We start from the raw sequence: 12,448 nt of genomic DNA, 5'->3' as shown, positions 1-12,448 counted from the left end.
CTTTTTTTTGTACCACCATCCTTTGCTTTCAGCCAGTAACAATACCTTCATAAAATGACGCCACTGTGGATTCCAAATGTTCTTCGTAACCTCACCTCATCGATTTTTCAACTATTGTTTCCTCCATGGTTTGTTCAAAGGGGTGAACCAATCACCCTCATGCATTAGAAATTGGTAGATTCCCTTGGTATGAGGTTTGAAGAATTGGCTACTCATGGGCCATTTCCAGGGTTTCCACTCAAAGGTAGATTCCCAGATCGGTATCAGAAGATTGTCAAGGCCTTCTACAACTCTATTGACAAGTATCTTCTTATTATCATTGAGTTGAAACCAGGAAGCCAAATGGTAAGAGGATTTCCAACACTTGATGATTCTATCCCAGAAGTGGATCAACCACTGCAGTCCTTTATCGTTTATCCTTCTTGCAATTTCTCCCCAATAAGTGTACAGAATCAGCCCCGCAGCTAGACAGTCAACAGGACCAGTGCGAGATGGAATTCTAGAAGTATCTGGTTATTTCCCCCCATTCTAGTATCCATGTTGCTCTATTGCAATTTTGCAGTAGCTCTCTCATGATGCCACCTAGTCTCAAGCTAGACCACCTTGGGAAGGGCTGTTTGGTGTGCACCTTGATTCATTTCCACTGACCACCTTCAAAGAAAAGTTTTTCCTTGTCTATTATATCCTTGGTCATGATAGCCCAATCTTGGTCTTGTTTTTTGATTGAGACCACAAACTTGGCACACAGGGCCTCAACATGAACAGTAGGGTTGAGAATTTTGATAGCTTCCCACTTGGCCCATTGCCATGGCGACAAGGATTTAGTTTTGTTACTCCATAAGAATCTTTTAATAGGTTTCAAAAACTCCTTCAAGTTACATTTGGCTATTTTGAGGAATGGGCTGGTGAAAGCAATATAAGGAAGCATAAATGAATTGATCACTTTGATCCAACTCGGAAAGGGAAGCAACGCATACTCCTGCCTTCTCATTTTTCTATGGATCTTCTCCAAGACCCACTCAAACCTTTTCTTGTGAGTAACGCCTACCCATATTTCAAAATATCCTTCCTTTAGACACAATCTCCCCGGACCAGACTGATGGGTCAAATGAGTCGTTTTTTGTCAAGGAGATCAATCTAGACTTCTCATTACTACACTTCAACCCCAAAGCCACAACAAATGTTTGCACAATCTTTGTCCCCTTCAAGTGAGTACTTGAGGGAAATCTTTCAAGAAGAGGAGGGAATCATCTACAAACATCTTGGCCATGAGTTGGCCTTTGCTGGGCAAAGTTAAACCTTGAATTTTACCCCGTACAATAGTAGCTTCGAGCATCGTTATTAGATGGCGCGACTTAATGGAACAAAGAAGAGGGGCCAAGGGGAATTTTTCCTTAATAAATCTTCTAGCTTCAAAGGAGCCCACAATTCTATCATTGAACAAGAGATCAGATTGATTGTTCGCACCCAGAGTGTGTATAAGTCGACAAAGGCGAGGCCCAAATCCCAGTGATTTCATGACATCGTCAATGAAGGACCATATTATCCTATCATACGCCTTGTCTAGGTCTAGTTGAAGCAAAATGCATTCCTGCTCCGTGAAGGTTGCGTACTCAATGCCCACCATTGCTGCCAAGATATTGTCTTATATTGATCTTACTTTGATAAACACGTTTGACGGGGGGAGATGACTCTATCCAGAAGGGGGGAGATTCTAAGAGCGACTTCCTTGGCAATGAATTTGTATGCCACAAACATCATAGTTATGGGACGCCAGTGCTTAAGGTGCGAGCAACAAACCTATCTTGAGATAGGCTTAATCAACCCTCTTTTCACATTAGGATCCAACGCCCCCTTGACAAAAGCTTGCTTAGCCATATACGTGATTGGGACCTTGAGGTCATCCCAAAACTCCCTAAAGAATTCAGTAGTCAGACCATCCCAGCCAAGGGACTTCTCCTTGCCAAGAGCTTGCAGTGCAAGGGAGCACTCATCTTCAGAAAAGGCCATCTCAAGACGATTGGCTTCAGGTTCCCCATTGACACTCTCTAGCAAGGTCTCTCTGGCTTCGCATGCTCATAGACCAAGATGAAACGGCTTGAGAGAAGAAAGGCACTTCGATGTAAACACACTTACTGCAAGGTGAAGACTCACATTGGCATATTATAAAACAAAAAGTTGGAAAGGAAGTCTTTGGAAGGGACCATTTGCAGTTTAAATTAATTTTTTTTCAAACAAAAAAGTTAAAAGGGAGTTGCGAAACATATATACAAACTAAAAAATTGGATTCAAAAACAAGGTGAAGACTCTTATTGGCGAAAACGAATTCTTTGGAAGAGACCATTTACAATTTAAGTTGGGACCATTTGCAATTTAAGTCACGTCTTTTTAAAGTTGGAAGGGATGTTGCCAAACATATATACGAATTAAAAAATTAGATTAAAAAGTTTGTAGCTTTTTCTCCTTGATCTCTAAAGCATATTTTCACATGCCAAGAAGTTGATGGATATTGAGGACTTGCTGCTATACTTTCGGTTGTTCATTATTTGGATACGATAGCATGAAGATTTTCCTATATAAGGTTCTTTGGGGGGCTATTCCGATCGGCAATAAGATTCTAGCTAGAGTAATTGGATCAAATAGATGCTCATCATGCAAAGCAGCAACACGTGAAGATCTCCCGCACCTAGTCAAAGAATGCCCGACTATAAGCGGATTGGCAGACAAGGTCTGCAAATGGATATAGAAGACATGGAGGATTATTTTATGTAAGAACAACTTAATCATGGGAGGGAAGTACATAAAGAGCCAAGCTATTCTTACCTGCACACAAGTTGTCTCCTTTTGCTACTTTAAACAAGTCCAGAGACCTATGAACAAAGACGGTTTTTAAAATGACCTCTCAATTGCTAACTTTAGCGAGATTATCGAAGAATGCAGGAAATTGATTGTATATTCTGGAAAAAGGAGGAGCTCTGATGAGGGGGTCCAAGTGGACAAGCTATCACACTCCATTCTAGTTGACACCATGGAAAATGATAGTGGTAGGGTGTTGTCCTACATTGTATCTCTCTCAAGTAACTCTCCTATATCTGTAACCAAAAAGCCCTTTTGTTATACTATTGATCCCTCAAGGCACGAGCTGTGCTTGAGGTCTTTTGTACATTCTTCTGCTGAGTTGATATAGCATCTCCACTCACTATTGTGAGTATGAAAAAAAAAGGTAGTAAGTAAAAGAAAAAAAGATAGTATTCTAATGTGTTGATTGCCCTTATAATCCACAATGATTCGTAACGTGATGAAGTATTTTAATCAATCGCAAGCCTACCAATCCACTTAACTCAGATATCTTCTCTATCATTGGAAACAACTGCCAAATGCATAATCAATTCTCTTACAAGTAGTATGACTTATTCAACTATATATCATGCATGGACACCTCAAAGGTCTATCCAATTAGTCATGAATAGTATTCTTTAATAATATCTTTTACTAATGTTTTCTGTTCAACCACCGTCGTTTTTTTTTTTCTTTTTTTGAATAATGTTTTCTCATTATTTGTTTTCATTTTTTATAAATCCATAATATAATTTATATCTTTTGTGTTTATTTTTCTTATATTTTCATTTCCTTTCTGGAAAGCCATCTGTGGAGTTTCTCTTCCAAAATTGAATTGTACAATACACCAGATATACCATTCTAAATCATCAAACACAATTTTTTGTGTATTTAGACGAACACAGTAAAAGCTCACATGAATCATGTCATTTTATCCAACGATTGAAGAAGACAGACATGACAAGGTGACGACGCACATTGGTGATATTAAATAAGAAAAAAAACAAGTTGAAAAGGAAATCCTTGGAAGGGACCATTTACAACCTAGTTTAAGTCTTTTTAGAAAAAAAAGTTGAGCAAAACGCATGTACAAACAAAAAAAAAAAAGTGGATTAAAAAATTTTCACATGCCAAGAAGTTTGTTGCTTCTGATTTTGATGTTAAAGCTAACAAATTGTTCAATGTTTTTGGGATAGGATAGCAACTTAAAGTGTAGATTGCTCTCACACGATGACGTATATCAGTCAATCGCAAGCCTACCAATGCACTTAGCGCAGATATCTTCTCTATCATTGGACTCTTACAAGTAGTATGGCTTTTTCAGCTATATATCATGCATGACACCATTTTCTGCACGAGAGACCTCAAAGAACTCAAGACGCGTCTTGAACTCAAGACGCGAGCTCTAGAGCGGGAACTTGGATCACACACTTGGGGAGCGAGGCTCGAGCTGATGGATGTGAGCAGGTTGAGTGCCTGGGATGTGGTATGGGCATTGTTTGTTACTGCGCTTGGCGGCGCTATGTGTAAAGCTTGTTTCCTCAAGGGCCCTTTCCGAGGCAACCCTACAAATTGGCCCTTCCTGGGTATGCTACCAGGGCTGCTTCTCAACTTGCACCATGTCTACGACTGGATTGCCTCCCTCCTTATCAACAATGGAGGCAGTTTCAGCTTCGAAGGCCCCTGGTTTTCCAACATGCGCTATTACATCACCGCAGATCCTCGCAATGTTGAGCATGCTCTCCGGACCCAATTTCCCAATTATCCCAAAGGTACGGACTTCTCAGACATCTTCCATGATTTGTTGGGTCATGGTATCTTCAATGTGGATGGCCACCTCTGGCAAAAGCAGAGAAAGATTACCAGTCTCCAGCTCAACTCGCGGTCATGCAAGCAGTTTGCAGATTCAACCGTGTCTGAGATGGTAGCAAACAAGCTTTTGCCCAGAATGCAGCACTTTTCCGATATGGGTTCCCGTTTTGATTTGCAGGACATTATGCTCCGCTTCACTTTCGACACCATCTGTTTGGTGAGTTTTGGTGAAGACACGGGCTGTCTCTCTCCAAATCTCCCTGTGGTGCCCTTTTCAACGGCCTTTGAGACAGCCCTTGAATGTACCATGCTTAGATTCTTTCTACCTCCAAGATGGTGGAAAATCCTCAAGTGGCTGCGCTTTGGCAAAGAGCGAAGCATGCCAAAGGCACTCATAATCGTGAATGATTTTTGTAAGAAGACAATTTCTGCCAGAATGGAACGACTGCAACATGAAGTCAAGGTGTCCGATAACAAATTAGACCTTATGTCTTGCTTGTTGAGGATGGGTGGAGACACTGCCACCATCGACGAGGAGTTCTTGAGGGACTTAACATTGAACTTCTTGCTGGCTGGTAGAGATACGTCCGCCCTAGCGCTCTGCTGGTTCTTTTGGCTCTTAGCCAACCACCCTAACGTAGAAGAGAAGGTAGTTGCCGAAGCTCGCCATGTCATTGGTGCAGGAAAACGAGAGGGCAAGCTTGTTCTGACACGCTCAGAGCTCAATCGGATGCATTACCTACATGCAGCTTTGACAGAATCGCTTCGCCTTTACCCATCAGTCCCTCTTGATATTAAGCACATAGTGATGGATGATATCCTTCCAGATGGGACGCATGTGAAAAAAGATGATAAGTTGGTGTACGCCGTCCATGCCATGGGGAGGATGGAGAGCATATGGGGCAGTGATTGCTCATTATTTTGTCCAGAACGATGGCTTGATCCTTGCAGCGGCTTATTTTCAGAAGCACATTTGCCACCCTTCCATTATCTAGCGTTTAACGCAGGGCCTCGGACTTGCATAGGGAAGGACATGGCGTATGTGCTCATGAAGACAGTGGCATCCACTCTTCTCCTTCACTTTAGGGTTGTTCCTGTACGGGGTCATAAAGTAGTACCTAAGCTCTCCATCACTTTGTACATGAAATACGGTCTTCTTGTCACTCTGGAACCTAGAATTGGATTAGCAAAAGAGTCTCAGGTTGAAGCTTGAGAAAGAAGGCCAGGGGTAATAATGTCTCATGGTATCAGTGTCCTATGTGTAAGATATGATGGCCTAAGTGAGTCTTGTGAGTCTTAATTTAAGTGAAATGCATACTGGCTTTACCTTCACTTTCTGCTCAGCACTACAAACGATAATTACTTTCTTATGATAAAGCTCATTTTCATACTCACTACATCGAAGTGGCATCTCTTTTGTTTTAGCGCTGAACAGAAGCGTAATGGCATCAATATCTCTACAACTGCTTTGAATGGATATGCTCAACAAGGGAAGGCTGGGAAGCTAATGCACATCAAATGGAAGAGTTACTTAGCCTGCACTAACGGCTGTACTAGCCCGGCTCCCCTGGACCTTGACGGCCAGGAATGGTCATTTAATGACTTTCCCATAATATTGACTCCCACCATGGCTCCCGGCCTCCGCTGGTCGCCATGGGGTTGTCAATATTATGGGGAATGGTCATTGCCTACCCCGTAACGGCATCGATGTCTTTTGGATAGATATGTTCACCAAGGGCAGGGCGAGGAAGCTTCATGTTCTTTCAGTGAATGTGGATTGCGGTTTGTAGCCTCTTGGACCACACTTATAGGATGATAAGGCGGGCATGGCCAGCCTAGCAACTTTTGGGCTGTTTTCAAGGGATGCAATAGGAGAGCATCTCTCCAAATTCAGTGTCCTCAATGCATCTTGTCACATAGGTATAATGCATCCAATCACTCAAAAGTTAAGGAATCAAGCCCAAGATAATTATGGCATTGCATTGTCCAGGGCCATTGCATTTTCTTCAATTTCAATCTCATCAAGCCGAGCTTTATGTCCGACTGTCATTAGTCACTAGTGCAAGTAGCAACTCGATCACGAGTTGTCCTTACTCTATTGGAGCATCTCTTGCATTCACGAAAGAAATTGCGGGATTGTCAATCTTTGACTTTCTCTAAACAGACAACTTTAAGGGACTTAGACTCAAATGCACTTGTCATCATGAATGGTCCAATTGTAGTAGCAAATTGCTTGCTACTATTTTGTCTTATGTGTGACAACCATGAGTCTATAGCTGCACTTGCTTTCATAGGTGAATTTTGGCTCTTCTTGGATCCATCTAGGTATTTATGTATATATACAAGACATGAATAGGTGTATTATGAGAGAGAGAATTTTTTTCTTTTTTGAAACTCGGAGCTCACAATACAATGACTGAGAACTAAACAAGCAAAAGTTTTGGTCTTCAAAGAAACATGAGTGTCAAAATAAGTTTCAAAAATGTTTTCCCAAGATCTTTTGTGTGCAAAAAGCAGGTTTCTTGGCAACTATACTAGGGGGTTAAATGAGTATGCTCTTGTTCTCACCTCATGTCAACAAGGAGGAACACAAATCCTGATACATGGAGTTCTCAAAATTGTCCCTAGAATCCCACCTTAATGCCAAGCCTCCAAATGCTCACCATCCATGGTGGGGTCCTCCTTTGCTATTCCTCATTCAATACAGGGGTGGTCTTTCCTCGAGGCACTTGCAAAGTGTGCACAAACTAGCACTCACTAAAACCAATTCATTGCCACCACCACCCTTGTCGCGAGATTGTTCCTCTTCCTAGGGGCAATGTGACCGTAGTAGTTGCTCCTATCAAAGATGATGATGGGGAAGCATAGAGATAGAGAGAGAGTGCACAAGAGAGAGAGAATTGCTCAAACCAGTTAACTCGGAAATTAATTAGGTGATTACTACAATGGGGGCAGATGGTACTTATATACCCCTCAACTGAATTGGTCAATCTAGTTCTCATGTCAAATAAGTAAAATAATACCTAAAAATGACAAAAAAAATAGGATCACATTGGGCATTCACTTGAGATGCATAGATTTAACACCCTCTTTGCGGTTTGTTGTGGAAATATGTAAGAATACAAAGTCGATGCAAAAGCAACCATGGACACCCTAGTAGAGAAGGCCTTCTATTGATTACCCCTAAAATTTGCTACCAACAACTTATCACAAAAAACTGTAATCTTGATCATCGGTATCTCATAGAAAGTTGTACTATAGCTAACACTATGTCCGAGAATCTCTAGTACTGAACTGTGAACACATCACATTCAATATTCTGAAGACAATGCACTTTGGAACACACATTGCTCATAAGCATGCCAACAACAATGATTGCTTGCAGCACATCCATAATATTATGTATACATCACGGTTGCTCGTGCCAGATGTAATGTGCTTTGAGCTCCGATACACACGGGTCCAAACAACGATGAATAACTCTAACAGACGAGTCCAAATCAAGTATTGGGAGCACCACATGCCCCTCTCCATGTTGCGGAGTGGGTTGTCAGGTTGCCGAGAAGATCTTCTTGCACATGCGTCTGCACACTTCTCTAGAGCGAGGATGATGTGCTCAGAGAGAGAGAGAGAGAGAGAGAGAGAGAGAGAGAGAGAGAGAGAGAGAGAGAGAGAGAGAGAGAGAGAGAGAGAGAAATCACAATATGGGGTTGAATCTCCCCTACATAGTAGGAGCTCATCTCCCCTATGTATTTTTGTGAGTGTTCCATTCCATCCCCACGCAAGTGAGAGGGAACCCTCTCTTTTGTACAATCCACTCAGGGTTTCCACAAGCGTGCATTCATTGTGAGCCCTAGGATCTAGTTCTATCATCTAACGGTGCTAGATCAATGCTTATACACAACCTTAGTCTACACAGGGTACAAATTCTAAATTCCCTTATCCATAACATACTCCGGGGGAAAGCAACTGTCCTTAGTTGCAAGGTATATAAGTGGTGGGGTCTCATGCCAAGCAACATGGTGCGGCGAGGTACTGGGTACATGCCTGCATAGCACAATGAGTAGCTAAAAAACCAAATGATTAACAATGATTAGTAGGGAGCAATACAAAAGTGCAAAAATGTGTAACATGTGTATGGTGTGATGGTGGTGCAAAACTAAAGTGAAAGTGCATAGGTGTGGAGTGCAACATTCGTCAGAAGTGTTGTTCCAATTAGATCAGTAGCATATGTCACCCTTCCACCCTGCCATACCAATCCATCTTCATCAGATCCTTTCATGTCAATCCATACCAAATGTGGTGGGCCAGTTCCACATATAATGTAACCACTGAGAGTCCTACCTTGCGAAGCGTAGGCACTCTACTACACATGTATCGACATCCAGAAATTTCAATAACATTACTGTAAAGCGGAGAGTCCTGCCTCATGAGATGTAGGCACTCTAATATACATGTGTTAATAACCATAAGTTTCCATACCAAAGCACTTAGCGTAGAGTCCTACCCTCTTCAAGAATAGGAGCTCTAATATATGTAGAAATTTTTCCATTTCAGTACATTCCAAACCATAGAATCCCATTCCCATGCGATAACAATTACAATGTCTCTCGACCGGTGTTCTGTGTAATGTGACCAAGGGCTTGTGTGAGCTAATGGTGTGCTTGGTGAGGTGTATTGTATGGGTGAGAGTAAGTTTTAAACCATTGATGATTTCCGTAACAAAATTAGGAACAAATTAATGATGATGACATTTACAATAATAAGTGTTAAAGAGAAGGAGGAGAGGAAGAAATTTACCAAGTCGCCGAGTGTGCAGTACAACTGGCATGCCAGAGGATCTTAATCCGGACCATCCGGTGGCATTACCATATAGGTAGCCGTCCAGAGATGGTAGGGATTTAGAGTGGCGTTCAAGTTGTGTGTTGAAATGTATGATACACAATTAGATTTTAGAGAATACTATAATATCAAACTGTCTAGTCCCCGTGCAAGAGTCTTAAAGCAATTAGACAGTGTTAGGAGCGGTGAGATTCATTACCAAAACAAGTGTATATTGTTATAACCGGTGAGTTGGTGTATGCATGACCAAATTCTCAGAATAAGAGAGAGAGAGAGAGAGAGAGAGAGAGAGAGAGAGAGAGAGAGAGAGAGAGATACAATATATTGCATTGTTGAAACACAGAAGGAAAATAGGAAACAATTACTCTAAAGTGCAAGCAATTTGATTGCATAAGGTCCTGTTGTTATTAGAGAAGTATTGGCAAGATCAGATGGTGTACGGGAATTATCCAATCATAACAGAAACACATGACAAAAGTCTATTGCATACGTCCATAAATAATCTCCAAGAGGTGTGACCCCATAGCTGTACGTCCTTAATGCATATAACAAATCACTGGAAGGGATCTACTTCCAAGAAAAACCTCTTACATGTTGTTAGCTTGACATGGCATGGACATGGCAAAATAAATTCCCACTGTGGAATCTGTATCTTGCAAAAATTTGAAAATAACCATAAGCTTGGAAATATGAAATATCAAGGTGCTATGCCATAGACCATGAGATTGTTGAGGTCGTGGATCGGGGGTATAAATTGGGCTATGTGTGTCAACCAAACATATAATGCAAGTACCAAGAATCTAGTATAGTGAATAAGAGAAAATCCTAAAGTATATGGAGTTGGATGCAAAAGAGGTCGCATGAAGATATGAGAGCTCATCTAGTGTGTTTGAGACTGGGTATATATAACTTTATGAGAGCTCATCTGGTGTGTTTGAGCCTGGGTATATATAACTTTTTGCGGAGGTATTTGGATCTTGCATAAATTTGAAAACAACGATGAGATTGCAAAAAAATCATTGCAAATTGTTATCGTAGTAAATATGTCAGAAGTGTTACCATATACATGTGGTAGTGATGTGTATGAACACACTTAGGACCGCCAGGGCATTTTCCCCCTCTTTAGGAGGTTTTTCCCCCGTGCATTGTATATATGCCCATCATTCTAGGGCTATCTATTTTTCCATTGCACACTAAGTAATACACTCTTTGTTATGTGCCTTGAGCTTCCTCCGTCTTCTCCAAGCTGTGTCTGTTTTCATGCAACCCTAATTCCAACAATTGATATCAGAGCAGGTTGCATCCTCCCGGGCTTAGTCGCCAACAGGTCCAACACATGCCTGCTCACTTTCTCCAATTTCAGTGAGCTTTGGCGAGCGTTCGTAGGTCGACAAAAATTTCGGGGAAACTCGTAGAACCCAGTCTGCTCAGATTTTGATTCGGGCTCATTTCGGCCTCCGTTTCCCTATGTGGGCATATATGATGCAACATGCTCTTGTGTCAAAGGGTGCCTGGAATATTGTGTAGGGGATTGATGTACGTCCTGGTTTGAGGATATACGTGATGTTGACTGTTAGCGGGTCGCTGCGACGGACGTCTGCAGCATAGCTTTCTGGCACTAACATAATGTCAATACTCAGGGAAAGTGACTCGGATGGGGCACGGAGACTCTATGAGATTGTCAATCTCACGAAGTGTACCTTAACAAGCAAACACATTAGCTCGATAGGAAAACCAACACCCAAAGATTAGGGAAATCTACCTATGTCCTTTCTCACAGCTCTAGGTTATCACGCCATTTTGGCACTCAAACTGAATCGAAATGCAACAAAACTTTAGGAGGAGATCAAGGACACCTAGGGGCATTATCCTAGCAATTCTGGTCGCAATTTGACAAGGTACCAAAATCACGATCCATCATGAAAAAGGTCCTAAAAATTGCAACAGATTAGTCCAGAAGTGTCACCCTATGGTCTAAGAACACTCTCCTATGGTCAAAACGACTATAAACAATGATTTAAGCACTCAAATATGCAATTACAACTCACAGACGTGTAGTCGCGAACCACAACAAAACTGACAATGCTTACACTTGAATTAAAGAGCAAAGAATGAGGAACACAATGCAAGTTTCGGAAATGAAATCTGATTACCCAATCGTTAGAAAAGCTGATTACAAGTTGGAGCAGCTTCATAGCTTGAGCATACGTTTTTTGAGCTCCCTTCTTCTTCTAAAGATAAGCCTCCCTCTCACATTACAATTAGTGAACTTTATACCTAGGGCTTCTAAATGGCTAGTGGCCGGCTCACACGAACCTTTACAAATATCATTATAGCATTACAACTCAGGGGATTGATTCACTACTCTAGAGTCATGATTTACACAGAGTATTACTACACTAGCTTGAGAAAATAATAAACTACAAATGGGATGTCTGGCTACGTGTCCGACCAATTGGGCTCCCGTTTGATCTGTCCTCAAACATTGAGTTTGTTGCAGGTCTCGATGCTGCTAGAATTGTTTTGCGTACAACAGAACAAGCTCATTGGGATGTAAAAGATGTGCACGCTCATGCATTTATTGCGCTGTCTATGAAGCGCACTACTACTACTCACATTCTCTCAACAAAATTTGCAAAACAAGCTTTGGATATTCTGGCTGGTCTTTATGCAAGTCGTAATGAGGATAATATTGCATTGCTACGTAAATATCTGGAGTCAAAGATTATGCATGAGGAAGATGATATGGACACTTGCCTTGCTGGTATCAAGGATATCAATGAGCAACTTATTTCTGCAGGTGAAGTCATTTCAGACAGTTCCCTTGTGCAGACTGTTCTTGATGCCTTACCAGACTTTTGCTAGTACTTGGAGACTTATGACCCAAGGAAATCGTGAAGTTGTCAAGTTTGATGCATTATGCATATTGCTGTTGCAAGAGTCGCTTTCCAGAAAA

General features: G+C 41.5%; 1 pseudogene; it reads left to right on the top strand.

Moving 5' to 3' along the window:
- The first annotated feature begins 4,179 nt into the window (after nt 1–4,179).
- On the top strand, nt 4,180–5,982 carry LOC147459460 (cytochrome P450 86B1 pseudogene; annotated as a pseudogene).
- Nucleotides 5,983–12,448: the final 6,466 nt, after the last annotated feature.

This window comes from Adiantum capillus-veneris, chromosome 4 (genome assembly GCF_014529385.1).
Source record: "Adiantum capillus-veneris isolate H3 chromosome 4, ASM1452938v2, whole genome shotgun sequence".
NCBI classification, from domain to species: domain Eukaryota; kingdom Viridiplantae; phylum Streptophyta; class Polypodiopsida; order Polypodiales; family Pteridaceae; genus Adiantum; species Adiantum capillus-veneris.
The sequence above is the reverse complement of the archived record's forward strand: the minus strand, read 5'-3'. Positions and strand labels throughout refer to the sequence as shown.